Below are 20,209 nucleotides of genomic sequence, written 5' to 3'. Positions count from 1 at the left end.
ACAACAGGTGGACCTCTAGGATTGTTCACTGGAGACCATGGGGACACAAGAGAGGCATTGGAAGACCCCTGAAGAGATGGCTTGACGACATAAAGCTGTTGGCTGGAACACGCTGGTTCCAAGTGGCTCAAGACCGAAGACGATGGAAGCACATGGAAGAGGCCTATATCCAGCAGTGGATTGAAATAGGCTAGAAAAGAAGAAGAAAGAAGAAGAAGAATCAGCTGATGATGACGCAGACTGGGGTCGAAACCGGTACCATTCCCACTTTTAATTAAATAAGAATGTAATCTCTACATCTCTTATTTACTTGTATTGAATAGGTTGAACTAGCATATTTATTATTTCAATTTAACTGTGATACTTTTCAATACGGAACAATGAAATTTTTATCTTTAAATAGAAACAGCTGTAGTTATACAGTAATTGTTAATACAGTACAGCATAATAAACATGCTAATATTTTATTTTTGTATTATTGAAGCTCACTCAAAAATTCAAGACTGCAGAGAAATGTTACAGAAACAGATTGGCTTCTCAAGAATATGCTGTAAAGTCAACTGTAAAAAATAAAAATAAAAAAATTTAAAAAATTTAAAAAAAGATTATAAAATCAATTGTCAAACTACAAACTTTGACTGAGAAACAGTCCAGTGTAAAATTAAGGCAACAAACTCTTTTGTGGAAAATGTAAAAGTAGAAAAATCTAAGAGTGCCCTATATCTGCATGAAATGCTAATTAATTTTAAAATGTTAGTTTGTATCCTTTATTTACACATACACAGTACCTAAAAAAATTATATAGTTCTGCTGTTGAATCTGCATTTGTGACTGGAACCTTTTCAACACAGAGACCTTTACAAACAAGATAAAAAATGTACTCTAAAATAAGTTTGTGGTCGTCACTGCATGAACCACTTAACGATGATCAATATAAATTCCCTGGCCTAGAAGATTCTGAAATGACAAAATCAGCAGAGCACTGGTATTTCCAAACCAAGGAATATACATGTCAGGAGGAGCATATAAGAAGGAAGCACTGATGATGGCTGAAGGTGATAAGATCAAACTGGTTAATAGGTGGTTGTGGTGATTTTTGTTTTAAGAGGAAGTACAACGAGGTAATCATCCTCTCTGAACAAATAAGTGGAAAAAAATTTAAAATATAAAACAAAAATATTTATTCAACAAAGGAATTTGGAAACGCAGTACAAAATAAAACAAAAAACAATTATAGAATTAGGCCGAAAAGATTACTAATGTATCAAAAGGGAATGTACATTCCCTGAGTAACAGTACACTTGTAATTTATATAACCTTGATAAGTCCACTGTCGCACATAAAGCGGATGACGAAATCAGCAGTAGTCGCGTCATTGGCTAGTATGCGTTCGAGTGTTTCCTGCAGGCCGAGGCTCCGTCTTAGGCCAGAGAGATCGGCGCACTCTGTGAGGATGTGGGCCACGGTGAAGTCGGCACCACAAGAACACACTGGGGGGTCTTCCCTCTTTAGGAGATAAGAGTGCGTGGATTGTAAATGACCTATCCTCAGCCTGCACAGTACTATGGCCTCTCTCCGTGAAGGTCGGAAAGAGGACCGCCACACGGTAGTTGTCTTCTTAATTGCTCTCAGCTTGTTGGGAGTTCGGATATCTAGCCACTCCGATTCCCAGGATGCCAAGATGGTTCAACATAGCTGAGAACAAATATCCTTAGCAGGTACATTGACTGGTCTTGGAGGTAAATGTACAGCTTCCTTTCCAGCTTCATCCGCAAGTTCGTTTCCCACAATCCCAATGTGGCTTGGAAGCCACGCGAAAGTGATTCTGGTGCTAGCATCCCTTAACCTGGCTAAAGGTTATGTATCTGCTGCACAAGTGGGTGTTGCGAGGGTTTCAATAGACTGCACAGAGCTTAACGAATCGGTACACATAAGAAAGTGGCTTCTTTCGTCACGCAGTGCAAACTACAGAGCCTCTAAGATGGCGTAAAGCTCTGCAGTATACACGCTACATACTTTAGGGAGCGAGATCTTCGTACTCATATCATCAATGATGAAAGAGCAACCAGCATTATCTCCGATTTTAGAACCATCCGTGAAGATAAGTCTCGCAGCCGGATATTGGTGAAAGAAATCCTGGAAATGCCTACAATAAACGGAAGAATCCGTGTTCACCTTGGGTCCACGTAGCAGATCTAGACGTATATCCGGTCGCGGAACCAACAACGGAGGTACCTCGCTAAAAGTTCGTTCAAGACAACCACCGATATCAATATCATGACACAAGCTACCAATCCGAAACCCAACCGGCCGTGTGGCATTCGGCCGGTCTTGGCACCGCTGGTGGTATTGGGTACGATAGATGCACTGATAGCTTGGATGTAGCGGCATTTCACGAATTTTGGCAGCATACCTGAGGAGTAACTGCTGCCTCCTTATCCGTAAAGGTGGGCGCTTCAGCGAGTAGGCTGGGAATGGGGCTAGTACGGAAAGGACTATGGTAAATACTGTCTAAAAGGCTCAGCGTAGATTTTGATGTTGAGCCATAAGCCGCACTTCCATAGTCAATCCGGGAGAGGACCATAGCCGTGTAAAATCGTAGCAGTACCGTACGGTCAGCCCCCACGAAGTGCCGCTGAGAAACTTAAGCATGTTAAGTCTCTTCATGCAGGCAACCTTCAACTGACGGATGTGGGGCTGCCACGTAAGTCTCTTATCAAAATGGAGGCCCAGGAATCAGCAGGTGTCAACCACTGGTAAGACACTGTTTCGCAAGCTGAGCTCTGGTTCGGGATGCACAGGCCGACGTCGACAGAAGTGTACAACAGAGGTTTTCGCTGCTGAAAATCGAAAACCGTGTTGCAGGGCCCATCTGTCGACTCGGTTAATAGCTTGCTGTAGCTGTCTCTCAGCAAACGCCACCCTTCCGGAGCTGTAATGTAGAGCTAAGTCGTCTACATACAGCGAAGGAACGACTGCGGGCCCAGCAGCGGCAACTATGCCGTTGATGGCGATTGCGAACAGCGTGACACTCAGTACCGATCCCTGAGGTACTCCATTTTCCTGAAGATAATATTGAAAAAATGCATTCCCTACTCGGACTCGGAGGGACATGAAGTTCTCAATAAACTTTGGCAAATATCCCCGAAATCCCCACTGGTGTAGTGTAGAGATAATCCCATATCGCCAGGTAGTGTCGTAAGCTTTCTTCAGGTCAAAAAACTCGGCGACAAGGTGTTCCTTCCGGAGAAAGGCCTCCTGAACGTCACTCTCCAGTCTGACCAGATGATCAGTGGCAGACCGACGAGAGCGAAAACCACACTGGTAGTTAGACAAGAGACCCCTCTTTTCCAAACCACACTGGTAGTTAGACAAGAGACCCTTCTTTAACACGGCCCACACAAGACGCCAGTTAACCATCCTTTCAAATAGCTTACAGAGGCCATTTGTAAGGCATATTGGCCTATAACTATCCAGAAGTTTTGGATCCTTACCTGGCTTGGGAATTTGTATCACAATTCCCTCACACCATTGAGATGGAAACACTCCCTCACCCCATATTCTGTTGAATAGGGTGAGGATATCCTTGAGACATCTGTCACTCAAATGCTTAAGCATTTGATTATGGATTTTGTCCGGTCCAGGAGCCGTATCTCTGCATAGTGCGAGTGCACTCCGCAACTCCCACTCAGTGAAGGGCACGTTGTAGGGATGCGAAGCACTAGAAGCAAAACACTACAGTGGTAAGCAAGTGAATTTTATTTTTGATGTCTGGATCCTAGATTTCTTTCCAATATGTATGCAGCAATGATATGCTTTGTAGGTTACAATCTTCACAGCCAATTTGACCGCTGTTTAACCCGGCATTACTCACTAGGTCTTTACGTGCGCCGTTACTCACTATTGAGCGCATCGCTCACCAAACATACACTGTCACACTTAATAATAGATTGAGGGTCTTGGTTTTCAAAGATAATGGAAATGCCCCATTACTAACAATATGTTTGAAAGGTACAGGGAGTTTCAGAAGTAGAGGTCTCGTAAAATTCCAACAAAAAGCAATATACTACGGAGGTGAGCGCCGTGCTCACCATGCGAGTAACCATAGATTAATAATGCACATAAATATACAGAGTGTAATAATAGTAATTCCATCCTTTCCTAAAACAAATCGAATACAGCCTTCAAATCAACAAAAGTCCCTCTTTTTCCACAGAATGTGCAGGTTTCAGTGTTATGATCACTTTCGTAAACCTCACTTGTTTCATTACCATCACTTTCGTTGTTCAAGTCCACTTCCTCCACCATTTCAGAACACATTCCTCCGATACAAGAGAAGAAAACACTTTACATGGAGGATTGATGCGCGAATTGATACTAACGGAGGGCATTTTCAACATTCATGCAAGAAAATAGTAAAACATAGTTTATCTGGACCTCTGAATAATCCGGATCAGACTTGTCAACCTTTTACTTAATTACATTGGTACGTACTGTTCCTGTAGGTTTTCCACTATTAACGTATTATGGAGATGTGCAATGAAGTATATCGCCAATCTACACATTGTTATTAGTCAATACGGATCAAAATATGAAATTCATTTCTTATGGTATTATGGAGAGTTGTAGAAAATGAGGTCTAACAAGGAAACAAAGCATGTCTGGAACCATGTCAATATAACGTATGTTCTTCTTCTACATGTGACGAATGTGTCCTGAATGTCTGACTGTACCTTACTGTTACATGCTGTATATTCAGGAGAATCATCAATCATAAATTCTCCACTCCAGCAAGCCCCTCCTAGTTCATCCTGTCCATCCACAGTTCCTGTTCTTTTTTGCTGCCAATTTAAATCACTGTTTGCAAGGTCTTGGAAAATTTCCTTTTCCCAACCATCACAAGACCTCCCCCTGGGCCTGTTACCAACAACATTCCTTGGGGTCCTATTTAGAGCCATCGGCAAAACTATAGAGTCCGCCCTGCAACGTTAGTAACACAAGGCACCACTATGTGGCGTACATGAAGTGCCTGTCCTTTGTTTAACACCTAAGTTTCCACAAACAGCGCTGAGATAATTAGGAGATGAGTAGAATAGCACACTGCTGCCAACTGTTGGCTGTTTGTTTGATATGGATATTTATATTTCTTGCCGTGCAGGCAGTATGTGCCGCAGCGGTAGAAAAGAGCATCTCGAAGAGAGTGTGGCCCCAAAGGTGCCACTTTTCTCATGATGGAGATTGGTCTGGATGTGCAAAGATATGTTACAGCTACTAAATTACCTTGTTTCTTGCTGTACAGACAGTATGCGCCGCGGCCATAAAGCCGCTCGAAGGGAGTGTGGCCCTGAAGGGGCCACTGTTCTCATGACAGAGATTGACCTGGATGTGCCAAAATGCGTTAAAGCTAATAAATGACCCAATTTTACTTGCCGTAAGCTCTGAGATTAAAGGAGGAATTGAGAAAGTGTAAGGTTGACACTTTCAAACTTAGCGGGCCTCTTTAGTCTTTTATATGTAGTGGCTGGTAACGTTGGCCAATGCCCATGATCCTTGATAGAAGCAATGGGTAATGGAGCCTGGACCACTACTTTAGCTTATATGCTTCTAGAGGCAGGTGGGTTGGACCCTGGCAGGTGTAATGAATACATCTCTCCTCCAGAATCATTTCTAGGTAAGAACAGCAACACTAAAACCAACATATTATGTAATAATCCTTGCGGAGCGGACTCTATATTTCTTACAAGTTATAAATCTCTATATTTCTACCAAGCCATCCTTCTTGTAAGTCCATACCATCGTAATCTGCTTGATTCTAAGGCTTCCAACAAACTCCTGTCCAATCAACGTTGTTGCCAGACATTCTCATTCTTAGTTTTCCTGTGTCTTTTGGAGACAAGAATGGAGGAACTTCATTTCGGTGGCCTGCAAACAATATTTTTTCAGGTCCAGTCAATGTTACTGCTTCCAGTCCGTATGTCAGAATTGGTACAAAATACATTTTGCAGTGCAATCTTTGATGCTTGGGGAAATGTGTCATTCCAAAGTATCTGACGAGTGCAATGACAGAATTTTAATGCAGCTTGTATCCTATTGCCTATTTTTTGGTTTATGTTATTGTCAGAAGAAACAAGGCTCCGTAACCATTTGAAGTTATTAATAATCTACTTCATTTTGTACTCTTCAGGTGGACTGCTTCAAGATTTCAACTTCACCAAACTAACTGTTTTAGTTTGGCTGATGATCGGAATCACATTACAGTAAAACATAGTTTATCTGGACCTTCAGATAATCCGGATCAGACTTGAGAAATTTTATTTAGGTATTTAATGTCCATATAAGATCATTTTTAACTATGATAGCAAGAATGTAACTAAAAGTATGCCAAATATCATCTTTTTAGTATGAATGGTGGTGGTGGTGGTGGTGGTACTAATCAGAGAGAATAAATGGAAGGGACCCGACATTTCAAAAATGAAGGTATCGGCCAAGGAAAGGTAATGGCCACGAAGGGCGTGAAAATTTAAAGCTCTCTAGACCTAGAGTGCTCTAATATCATCGGGGTCAGAACAGAACAAGAGTTGACCAAGGGAGGTCGAAGAGGTTTGATGTAAGTGAGGAGCCAGATACAAGTAAGTGGAAGCAATGCCGCAACTCAGCTACGGGCCCCATGGTCGCCAACCCATGCTCCCAGCTGAAAGCCCCTGGGGCCCCTTCTAGTCATCTCTTACGAAAGGCAAGGGTTACCGTGGGTGTTATTTTACCGCCCCCCACCCACAGGGGATTTTAGTATGATTCATGTATAGACTATACAATAAATTATGGTAATACTATACTGAAAAATCCTTTTGGTTGAGTTTAAGAAAGATTTATTAGCATATCACAGGGCACTGACGTACGACGGTGGCTAAGGCACTATAATGGAAGAAGAAATTGTAGCAGCATGCACATCTGCAGCAGACAGTGAGAAAGAAGGTAATGTTGACGAGGAGGGAGCAATTACACAGTAACAGCGGTCGACACATGCAGACACTGCGCACCAGCTGATAAAAATCATGGCATACTTAAAGCATCAGCCTGACACCACTCCAGCTGAACTATTAATGAACGTATTTGCGTGACCATGCTTCATTCAAATGCCACACGTGTTTTAAACAGAAGACAGTGCTCAATCAATCAACTGATTGAGCACTGTCTATGCGCAGTATCATAGTATGATAGCTCAATCAATCAATACTAACCTGCATTTATGGCAGTCGCCCAGGTGGCAGATTCCCTATCTGTTGTTTTCCTAGCCCTTTCTTAAATGATTCCAAAGAAATTAGAAATTTATTGAACATCAACACTGGTAAATTATTCCAAGCAATCCCCAACTCCCCTTCCTATAAACGAATATTTGCCCACCAATTCTTCGTTAAGAAATGATGTGATTCATTTTTTTTATATTTTTTAATGTCTTGTAAACAATAATTTTGTTACAAAACATAGTTATTTTTTTATTGTCATAAACGGTAAGTCTGCTTATTTAAGGATTTTGTTTTTCTTATTAGGGCCTACCCTTAAAACCTAGTTTATCCAGATTTTCAACCGTCCGGATTGCACTTGGTCCCAGTTAGGCATAGTCTGGATAAATGAGGTTTTACTGTATTTTATTTTTTTTACTAAAATTATTAATTTAATAATTTATCAATTATTCAATCAGGTAATTACTGATAATTAATTGATATCTCTGCAATCAACTGGGTGAAAAATACTATAGGGTTCCTGAGTTACAGAGGAATGCTCAGGCTTGTTGTGAACCAATGTTACGCGGTTAAGATTAGGAGCGAAACTACAGAATCCCTACATTTCGTCAAAGAAAATACAATCAGTATTAGGCATGTCATCACACGTGGTTTTGTGGTTCCCCGTGTTCCATCAGTCTCGTATTGAGAATCATAGCTTTTTTTTTTTTTAACGTCGCACCGACACAGATATGTCTTATGGCAACGATGGGATAGGAAAGGCCTCGGAAGTGGAAGGAAGCGGCCGTGGCCTTAAGGTACAGCCCCGGCATTTGCCTGGTGTGAAAATGGGAAACCATGGAAAACCATCTTCAGAGCTGCCGACAGTGGGGCTCAAACCCACTATCTCCCGATTACTGGATACTGTCTTGATTTACTAGTTTCAATTCCGTATTGATAGTTCACGTATGTATGTATGTATGTATGTATGTATGTATGTATGTATGTACGGAACCTTTTCTTGTCTATACATACTGGATACTGGCCGCAGTTAAGCGACTGCAGCTATCGAGCTCTGTGAGAATCATAGCTAGAAAGGACATTTTCATTGTATAAAATTATCTTCACTGTCAGACGTAGGAGCTTCACAAGACAATCTCACACAGGACAGCTTTCCTCGTATACTATTACAGCCATGATTAAGGTAAAAATTCCAAAAAAACATGACTTTATTTAATATTTGAATATTAAGGAGCATGTTTCATTATACTTTTTGTGCTAATTTTGTGATCAAATTGAGTACACAATTAAACTGAAATAATATATAAAATGGATCAACCTATTTAATACAAGTAGAAATGTAATGTTACATTCCTAGTTAATTATATGCGGTACCGGTTTCAGCCATTGTTCTGGGTCATCATCAGCCGATCACAATGTATGGGAACACAATAGCAAATAAAGTTCATGAAGCACTATAATACTTTAGGGGTTAGCACTGCATGTTGAAAAGTCACCAAAATCCAGAAGAAGTCGAAGATCAATCACATAGATTGAGTATACAAATTTAGGCTTTATCATGAAGGACAAACAAAGAAGAGCCACATGTATGGGTACAAGAAGGTATCAAAGTGACATGTTTCAGTCATCCTTTTCTTTTCTTAAGAAAGAAACCATATCTTCCAGTGTCGACTTAGTAAATGTAATAAAAACTTTCCTGTCTGTTAGATTGTCAATTTCATTAGGTAAACACCAGATATCTTTTATATCAGCTAATGACACCATGTTATGCCACTTCAACATCTTGCTTGCTGCTCTTCCTGTGCACCATATCTGAGATGTGCAATTTTTCTGTATTACTTCCAAACTTAGCTCCCTCCGTGGATCATTAATATGCCTATGTGATTTTTACAGGTAAGCTTATAGTGTTTTAATTTAATATGAAATTGTTGTGTGTCTGACAGACTGGAAAGTTTTTATTACATGTTTCAGTCATGAAATTGTTAGAGAAATTTTGATGGTTGACACATCTTTTGGGCTTTTGCCATGTGAAAGACACAAACTGTAAGGAATCTTTACATATCTTTAAGACTGGTCTGTATCCTCAGAAGGGAAACTCAACCGACCACGACTGCAATTGTTATGACAAATAGATTTTGACAATGTTAAGTACCAGTCTTGTCAGAGCTCTCCATGGGCTATAACTGAAAATGATGTTATCTGTTTAGATCCTTAGGAATCCAAAGGCCAAATTTCTTAATATCACAAGATGGCACAAGCACAACGCATAATAAATGGGAAGGACATAATCAGTACGTTTACATGCAGGATTCAGATCGATCTGAGTATGCTTCCCGTATTGAAAACGCCATGTAAACGGAGACTCAGTTTGGACTGAGTTTCAAGGTCGATACGGTAAAATCTGGGATCATATCGTACTCGGTTTGAATTGAGCTCCATGGAAACGCGGATCGTACTAAGATCGTATTGAAAACGACTGCGGACACACTCCATGTTTCTGACAAAATCATCATCAAAGTTCTGTCGAAACATCAAATATAATAAGCCAGTAAATATATTTACCTGTATAAATGATCAACAACTGCAATCATATTATAAGACAGATAGCCCTTGCGATTAACAAAATCACGATAACCTTCTGTTGGGGGTAAAATTGGAATGCACATTCTATCTATTGCACTAATTACATTTGGAATACCACACATACTATCAAAACTGAAAGTTATCTCCTGGGCTTCTACTGCATTTGGAGTTTTTAAATTCTAAGAGGTGATATCAATTTGACTACAATTCTGCATCGTTCATATACCTCATGTTACCTGGCGGAATCAATACGGTAAGTGTACTCAAATCGATCTCAATCCCCATGTAAACATACTAAATGTAAGATGAAATGTTCAGTATCAACAGAACAGTATCGGATTCAATACCATCTAGGTTGCCTGCGTGTCAATTTTATGTTCCATTTTCCACAACCAGATGGCAGATAAACCATAACTTTTTATGAGCGACCCATTGCTGTGTTTTAAGTTGTCAGGTTAACACCAAATGTGTTGCTGGAAATAATTTACATGCCAACATTGCATGACATGGAATGCCCATCGGACTTTTTACCACTTTTCAAAAAATGTTACTACCGCTGACAGTTATGAACTCGTAATCTTGGGATCCAGAGACAAAACACTCTACCAATGACCCACAGAGAGAGCTAAGTTTGGAAGTAATACAGAAAAATATCAGACATGGTGCACACGAAGAGCAGCAAGCAAGATGATCAATGACGCTTTGAAGTGGCATCACATGGCATCATTAGCTGATATAAAAGATATCTGGTGTTTGCCTAACAAAATTAATTGAAACTCAACCATAAATCTCTCGGGATTGTTCTTAACCAGTCCTCCGTACTTAAAAATAGCATAACGATTGTTTTCAGCGTTTCACCATGATGACAGCCATAAAAGTACCCATTACTGGCATATTTAAGGGTTAATATAAAGATTAAATGACCAAGGAATGGTTATTAAGAATAATAATGAGCGATGAAGATAGACCACCAGTACGAACGATACCATATCATTTCCAGATGTTCGCTGATTAAAGAAGGTAGTAAAGGACACGTAAACTAGTGAAATACAAAGAGAAAATGACCCGAACACAAGTGCCCAGCTCGGTAAATTCAAAAATCGTTCAATATTTTACTGAGGTTATGTTTATCTGCTTCAATAAAGAGGTACTAAAATACAAACATACGATCATGATAGTTAACGATGTTTCATAATTTTCGCATGCTGTTAATCTTGCAGGTGCTTCGCATTAAACCGATGGAAATGTTTTCTTATTATCACATTAAAACATGAACTCCTCCACTCACGTGCTACCTGCTTGAGGCTTCAGGCTTCCGCTTAACAACACAGTACGTCGGCCATAATCGCAATTTCGCGACACACAGACACACCGGTATCCACTGACCACTAGATACCCGCCAAAGTATATCATGGATCACAGTGTACAACAGGTATAAACAGTAAATTCGTTGTTAGCACTTAACACGGTAGGAATTACACAACAATGGAAGCGAACTCTCTCTTCTTTGACATGAACCAAGAGTCATCTAAGGGAAGTGAAACGTTCTGGAAGACCAAGGAGTATCCAAAACCAACTGCAATACTCAGACCTACAGGAAGAATCTGATTTGTAGCAATATCAGTTCGTCAGTATAAGCGGTGCAGTGAACATCGTTCCTCAGCTGACGTGTAACTCATTGTGACATAGTTAGTGGCGAGTGAAGTGTGCTAAATGGAGACCGAGCTTGGAGGTGGTGACACCAACCGTCAAACGCATCTCGACATGGATTTGGGGGTCGACCACGAAGAAGAAATTCCCGCAAATAATGAACAGGTAGCAGGGAACTCTAATGATGACAGGCCTCCAGTTGACCAAGCACAGGATCTCTCAAAACGTGACAATAGCTTATCAAATACAGTATTGTATCCAGGTAATCATAGAGGACCTTATTTGATTAATGTTGAACCTTTAGGTAATAATACAGGCGATTTGCATCCTATGGCCTTGGGTCGAATTTTAAACGACAATCAAATCAGTGGCATAAAAACTGTTAGTCGCAAAGGTGCTCGACGGATTCAAATTGTATTTAAGTCTGGTCAACACGCCAATAGTTTTTTTGCACCATCCAATCTTATCAGAAAATAATCTCAAAGCCTACATCCCATTCTCCAGCATTTATCGTATGGGAATTATTCGTGGTGTGGATAAAAATTTATCCGATGAAGACATAATGCAATTCATTGAATCTACGGAACCCATTAAACAAGTGCAGAGAATGAACAGAAGGATTACTGTTGGTGATAAAATAGATTATGTGCCTACTGGTTCCGTGAAAGTAACCTTCAGATCTCAAAACCTACCGGATCATGTATCTATTTTCAATGTGCTCTTAGAGGTTGAAGTCTTTATTTATAAACCAGGGGAAATCCACAATGGAGTCACTTGGTTAAGAGCATAAATGATAAAGTAAATAGTCTAATCGAATATGGCAATTTCGATCCTCCAGTGGAATTCTAAAAGCATAGTAGGTAAAGGCCGGTCTCCACTGATTAACATTTAACAACAACATGTTAAATGTTAAAAGTGTTAAATGTTAAAAGTGTTAAATGTTAACTGGTGAAACCATCAACATGTTAAATGTTAAATGTTGAATACTGTTTCATTTAACATTGTGTCCACACTTAATAAACATGTTAAACTTAACTTTCTTTGTTTATATGTAGGTAGTTCATCATATCAGTTTGCGGTAATAAATTTAGGTGGTGTCTAGTATTTTCAAACAAGGACAAAGGACTCAGATGAAAAAGATGTGGCCTTTGTTATTGCCACTGTTGCTTCTTGTTATGATTTACAAACGCAGTTTTATTAGACACATTTCCTCCCCTCATCCTGCTCATTGCTTCAAAAGCAAGACACTATGAAGTAGGTATAAACTTCGTCCGTTCCCGCCCCCCGCCCCCCCCCCCGCCCCGCGACTTCAGACTTTTTCTGATTTTTTGCAATACTCGACTGTACTGGGAGCGGAGGTACGCTAGGTTTTTTTCGATGCACTCGCGGGAATAATTATAATATAGAGTTCCTGGAAATTGTCGGTTTTCTTCGCTTTATCTCTGTATTCCTTTGATGAGACATCACACAAGCAAGGCCTTTCTATTATATCATTAATTAAGTCCAAAGGAATCTTGCTCCACTCCATTTCTGACTATAAATTTTAGTATAGGCTAGTGCAGACAGAACGACACGCGTACGCGTACCGGTACTGTATTTGTAGCTTATAACAAAGAGAATGAGTGTTGCGGAGTGTTGTAACTATAATCCTACTTCACGAGAAGCACGTCGTTTGCGCCGTTTGGCTATCTGTTGACATGGAAACGGCAAGGAAGTTGCCGAAGCTGTGCCAACATCTCACGAAGAACGAATTGACTTGACATGTTTTCCACTTAGAGCGGAAAACACGCCAACATGTTAAAAGTGTTAACCTCAACATTCTGAGTTAACATGCAAAGTCAATTGGAAGACACAAACACAATATACATGTCAATTGTAACATGTTAAATTTAACATGTTGGTGTTAAATGTTAATCAGTGGAGACCGGCCTTAAGAGACATGAGTTAGTTAAATTTATTAATGAATATCATCCCCACATAATATTGATTCAAGAATCCTGGTTGAAACCAATGCATACTTTTCGACTTGCGGGTTATAAAGCGGAAAGAATGGATTGTGGTGGATATGATGGCGTGCTTACGCTTATTGTCAATGGAATAACATATCAACGGTTGGACGTTGCACATCTCTTTACAGACACATTTCTTGTAGCAGTGAAAATTAGAGACCTGGTGATAGTGAATCTCTATTGTTCCCCTCGTATACAAGGTACAGCTACACAATGGTACGGTATACTTTCTTCTCTCAGTCTACTCCTTATCCTAATTTTATCATTGCCAGCGATATGAATGCCCATCACACTGCATGGGGATCTCAAAACATTTATGCTAAGGGTAGGAAAATTCTTAATGTAACGCAGACCCTACACCTACTAATATTAAATGATAGATCTCCTACACGACTCACTGCACTGGGGCAAGCTAAAAGCGCTGTAGATTTTTCTATTTGTAGTCTCTCATTTGGTCACCGTAGTTTCTGGCAAACAATTAAAGATACCCATCTCAGTGACCATTTCCCCATATTTATTTCCCTTGGTGGGAATATTGGCCATATAAATTTCGATTCCTCTACAAATAACCAATACCGGCCCGACAGGTCACTCCATGGCTTTGATTTTGACATGTTTCACTGCTATTTAGATGCCAAACTCAGTTCTTTCCCTATAACGCAAAACTCCTCATTTCTAAGCGCAATTACCGAATATCTCAATATTTATCATCTGATTCACCCAAAAAATGCAATAACAATCATGAAATAATTGCAATACGATGGTGGGATAAACAATGTGATGCAATGGTTAAACGCCGCAAAATTCTATTTCGACAGCTTCGAACTACCTTCACATATCATCACTACATCCTCTATCAGAAGTATACAGCATTGATGAAACGCACTTTTAATCATAAATGAAAGGAATCCTGGAAAAAATTCATCTCTACTATTCATAGAAATACTAATCCGCAGATCATTTGGTCTGCTATTCGATCCATGGGTCACATTCAACGACGACACAATACTGTTACCATTCATCCTGATAGTCTACAGACATTTTATAACGAACGAACTCCAAATTTTGTGATACCCCATTTTCCGCTGTCTTCGTCCACACATAGTAGTCAGTTTCACACACTGATGCAACCCATTGACCTACCAGAATTCATTACTGCTGTCGACGGAAAGACCTCTACTTCCCCAGGTCCCGATTGCATTACGTACAAAATGATACATCTTCCAAATAAAGCCCAAAAATTTTAATCAGTTACTTCAATTCGGTTTTAACGTCCGCCAAAACTCCACAGAACTGGAATCAATTTCTACTGGTGCCATTAGAAAAACCCCAAACTGAAGGACATGCTTATCTACGGTATCGAGGCATATCCTTAGGATCCTGCATTCGGAAGATTTTTTCTACGTATAATGCTCAGCCGCCTACTATGGTGCCTCGAATATTAGAATTTATTGCCAAAATACCAATTTGTTTTTATTAAGGGAAGAAGTACTTTTGAAGCTATAAACATTTTCTTAACAGATCTCAATTTAGCTCGATTTCGAAAACATGATACTATTGCCGTTTTCTTAGACATTAAGCAGGCATATGATAATGTTAATATTCATGTATTACTCCAAAAATTGACGGACATGCAATTTCCTACCATTTTTATAACACACGTTTAATCATCGTGGCAGTGTCCTAACATTCGTTATAGTTCCAAGGGATTACCTCAAGGTGATGTACTAAGTGGTATATTGTTTGCATTACGGTATACCCAGAAGATCTAGAAACATTTATTACTCGTGATACTCGCATAATTACGTACCCTGATGATACCCTAATATACGTTACTAAAAGTACCGTATTGGAGGCTAGACAAAACATCTCTCTAACACTAGACAATGAAATAATTGGTTCAATGACCATGGATTCGAAGTTTTGCAGAGTAAGAGTGCTGCCATGGTATTCACCAATAAACGAAGTTATGATCAATCTCCAATACAAAATAGTAACTTAATCATTCCGATTCGCACAACCTATAAATGTCTAGGTATATATTTAGATAATAAATTAACCTGGAAATATCCTTTTGAATCCCTACAATATAAAACAAATAACTTTTTAAATATTATCAAAGCCATTGTAAGGAGGAACTGGGGGCGGACCCAGTCATGGCGTTGACAATTTACAATAATACCATACGATCTCGCTTAGATTATGGATGTTTCTTCTTTAACATGCATCTGCCATTGCAAGTAATCAGCTTCATATCATCTGACACCCTTGTCCATGAGTTAGACGTTATTTATTACAAAGCGATACGACTTTGCATTGGTGCATTGAAATCAACCCCCACCAACGCGTTGCTGGTTCAAACTGGAGAAATGCCGTTGCTCCTACGGAGAAAGTTTCTAGCAAACAAGTTTTAATAAGAAAAATCTCGCTTACCTCCTGTTCGTTATTTCCTACATTACAACTTCTCTCGGAATATTTTCAAAAATATCCTAATACCAAATTAAAACTGCCTGACCTCTTAACAGCCTTTGAAAACATTAGAGATTATAACAATCAAGTAATTAAATGTCCATCTCTACCTCCTTATTCCCTCCCATACTCTGTATCATTTTATAAACCACAGCTTATTATATCGCAATTTGGATTTAATACCAAACAAAGCATACAATCTTCACATATTTCTTTTCCCTTCCCAGTATGCCTATCTCCTCACCAGGATGCATTAAGCATTTACACGGATGGTTCTCGAAATGATAAAGGTGTTGGAGCAGCCTAATATATACGCTCCTCTCAAACCTCCGGTAAATTCACACTACCAAAACTGCTGAACCATTCGCCATTACACAGACCCTACTATATGTCAAACATCACACCATATCCAAAGCCATCATATTTTCTGATTCACGGAATGTTCCAAGATGCATACAATCCACTCAAAGCCCAAGTTCGTGGTATGTCCCTCAATATTAAAAAAATATTATTTGACCTCGAACAAAACCATCAGGATATAACGTTGGTCTGGATTCCAGGCCATTCTAATATTACCGGCAATATTAAAGCTGATTTACTTGCCAAAGACGCTGCCTTAGGAAATGGGTTCAACTGTCACATCGCTATTTCCGCTACCGATATTCAACCTCTCATAAAACATGCACATTGTCAGAAATGCCAGGATGATTGGAAAGGATCTGCGACTATAAAGGGTAGTTTTTATTTCAATGTGCAACCTTCTGTCTGTTTACGGCCATGGTTTGCTAAGGGGAAAAGCACGTCGGCATGTTACCACTATCATTCGCCTTCGTTTTAACCACGTACTTATACCTGCCTATAAATTTAGATTTCATTTAAATAACTCGCCGCTTTGTAATTGTGGTTACGCTATCGGGGATGCTAATCACATTATTCTCCAATGTGAAAATTTAAATCACAACGAAACCTTCTATTCTAATGATTACTGGAACAACAGGTTCCCTCTCCCACATGTGTCTCTTGTCTAGTATCCAATCCTACACCGAAAATTGTTCTGGCGATCACAGACTACTTAAATCAATGTAACATTTGTCTCTGAATGCTCCTACACAATTGAAATTACTAAATGTGATGTATCTAGTTCTTCCTAATTTAAACATACATTCTGGGGATAATAATGAACCCTCACTCTATACGCATGGAAGTAACATTTGCATAATATGACAATAGTGACTACAGTTATCAAGCACGTGTACATTTGGTGACTGGGTTAATTGCCGTGTGCAGCGCCCAATAACCCATTCGAAGAAGAAGTAGCAATGTGGCCGTGAGCGGAGGGAACGAGCAGCATTATACAGATCGTGGATACGATTTTAAAATAATAATTGTGAAATAACTATTTCGAGTCTGCTTGTGATCGTACTACGTGATTTTCAATATTTATAAGATCTTAGTCGCAAGGCCTAGTTTCTTTTACGTGAAAATTTAAAATACCTGCACTGCAGGTTAATTATTTCATATTTGAACGTGGCAAAGCTGGGCAAGAAACCGTTAATCGTTAACTAACGAAGTTAATAGTAATTAAATCTAACTTTCAAGTTAAACTAAATAATTATTCCTGGGTTTTTATACTTCCCTTAACTTTAGTCCGTTACATTGGTTGTTGACGTCATATTGCTTGTTTGAATTGCACGCCACGCCAAGCTCGTATGTTAGGTGAATCAAAAGGCGAACGAAGTAATGCGATGTGCGAGTGCGAATGTAACGCGTACATAAGTGTTATGATAGACATGGTATTGGTTTGAGTAGGAACGCTAGAGTTGTGAGGTCTTGTATTTTACTACCGACAACATCGGCGCAGTTGTGTTTCAAATTCGAAAGGTGACTGAATTTGATATCTTTATAACCTAACTTTATTATACTATGAATAAAATAGTGCCTACTGAAATAAATGGAATCTGTTAGTGAAAGCAGCAATGCCAGCAAAAGCAACGTTAGATCTGCTGGTTCTCACGAGAAGATGCAAAATCCTTGGATACATTTAAGGGATTATGTCGCATTTAAATCAAGATTGGCAACATGAGCTGGTGGAATGACGTGGAGGTCATTAGAAAAGTGGTGAAAGAAGTGGTGGAAGAAGTATGCCCGTTTGAGCAGATTAAGAATATGATGAAAGAGCAAATGAAAGAACTTGAGCATATAAGGCGGTGGATACAGGGAAAAACAGACGAGATAATGAGTAGAGTAGAAACCAACGAGAGAGAGATCATATCACTCAAGTCAAAAATAAGGGAGATGGAAGGAGAGGTGGTGAAGTTGAGAGCGGAAACTGAAGACTGTAACCGAGAACGGAGGAAGAAATGCTTATTCATATATGGAGTACCGGAAGACAAAGCAGAAGATAAAGTACTGACAACATACAAAGTTGTGGAAGTCATCCAGAAAATGATGAGAATTAATTTTAGCGAAGTCGATATTGATGATGTAGAAAGGATAGGTAAAAAACGGGGTGATAGGCCGATAAAACTGAAGCTATTCTCCACCTTGATGGCGGAAGTAGTGATAAGAAGTTCAGACAACATACAGAGCACAAAAATTTGGATTAAAGAAGACATTGGTAGAGAAGGGGTAAAGAACATAAACACTCTGAAGAAACATTTGGCCAGGGCTAAATTACAGGGGTTAAGAGCTCGTATTAAGGGTCAAAAAATTGTAGTGACCAACGGTACTTGGACTAGAACGTGGACTGCGAAGAAATTACGAGAAATGGAAGATGACAGGAATGACGAAGTAGTAGTGGGAAAGAGAGTGGAGGAAAGACAAGCCAGAGACTGTAAAGTGGGGGATGAAGGACATGGAGGCAAAGAAAGAAACAAGGATAATAAGGTAAAGGAACCAAGCTCACAGTATGAAGGACGTAACTTGATAGATTTGTTAACCATAGCGAACAGGGAGGTAATGGCAGAGATGAGGAATGTGATAAGGAAGGAAACCAGGGAGACCTGGGCATTAACGAAGGAGTCCAGGACGGAGGCCAGTGGGAGAGAAGATAGAAGGATACAGGGAGAGATTGTGGGAGTAGAAACACAGGACGTAACAAGAGAAAGCAAACGAAGTGAAAACACGACTGGGAAGCAAGAAGAAGAAGAAGCAAGAGGTGCCCTAGTGAGAGGGAGAAGTCTGAGCCTAAGAGAGTTATGGGGCAAAAAGAACAGAGTAGACGAAGGCATTATGACAAGAAGCAGAATGTTAATGTGTAGTGAGAAGTAAATGGCTATATACACGATAATAATGGAGTGTGTGCGTGTTATTCATAACTATGTTAAGAGCGAGTAAGACAAGTTTCCAGGTGGTCAAGTGTGTAGTGAGTGAGGAAGAGGGTGAGACAAATTGGTCAGATGATAAGGAGAAAGGTAATATCTGGTGACGGTTGGTTTATGAGCTGGGGTCCTAGTTATCCTAGTTATAAGTGAGTGAACATGGCTTCATTTAAGGTGGTGAGTTGCATGGGTTCTAAAGTTAACAAATATAGTGAATTAATAGAGGTTGAAGAGCGATCAACAAGAAAGAAATGTAAAGTGTAATAACTGCACATCGGCACTACAGTGGAGATAACACGTAGTCAGGTTAGCAATATAAGTAGAATATAAGAAAGGTCAGTGTCTAAGAGAGAATGTGCTGAGTGCGAACCCGGCCGGAAGTGGATCAGTCTGTGGTCTAGTGCAGACTCAGCCCGACACAGCACTGTACTCTGCTCAGTTATATGTTGACAGTTTTAGTTTCACATTGCCATTAATGCCATACAGTCTATAGATGGAATTACTCTGTTGCAATAGTTCTTTTAGTGTTCGTTTTATCCCTTTTCTTAATAGCAATATTGAGTTTGTACATTTTATTTTTATTATTTTCAGTACTACTAGCTTTCGTTTATCCCTGGTCTTAATAGCAATATTGAGATTTTTTGAGGTTTTGTTTATATCTGAAAAGATAACATTGACTAATGGACATTTGATTATTATTATTTCCAGCAACTTTGTTTTTCCACATTTGGTGTTAGCTATGTTTACTACACGAGTATTATTTTATGTGTATAGCATCTTAAGCAGTCTAGGTTGGGCACTATTATTTTTATCCCTTAATTGATCAATAAGGCCTCATCGCTGTAGATCTGGAAGAAAAATAAAGGCTTTACTTACTTACTTACTAAATCAAGATTGTGATTGGACGATAATAAATGAGTCCAACCAAGACCGACTC

The 20,209-nt window shown here is 39.5% G+C and overlaps 1 protein-coding gene across 7 annotated transcripts in view; it reads right to left on the bottom strand.

Annotated features, from left to right (window-relative positions):
- Positions 1-11,345, bottom strand: part of LOC136883450 (nuclear RNA export factor 1) — a 200,242-nt gene extending 188,897 nt beyond the window's left edge. For 3 of the 7 annotated variants that reach the window (XM_067155749.2, XM_067155752.2, XM_067155753.2), the window contains exon 1: positions 11,113-11,345. The gene's annotated coding sequence lies outside the window, so the exon portion shown is untranslated. Of the gene's footprint in view, positions 1-10,795; positions 10,884-10,991 lie in introns of those variants that run through there. The other 4 variants (XM_067155751.2, XM_067155750.2, XM_068229738.1 and 1 more) reach the window with 4 other exon arrangements.
- Positions 11,346-20,209: the final 8,864 nt, after the last annotated feature.

Source organism: Anabrus simplex, chromosome 11, assembly GCF_040414725.1.
Source record: "Anabrus simplex isolate iqAnaSimp1 chromosome 11, ASM4041472v1, whole genome shotgun sequence".
NCBI classification, from domain to species: Eukaryota; Metazoa; Arthropoda; class Insecta; order Orthoptera; family Tettigoniidae; genus Anabrus; species Anabrus simplex.
The sequence above is the reverse complement of the archived record's forward strand: the minus strand, read 5'-3'. Positions and strand labels throughout refer to the sequence as shown.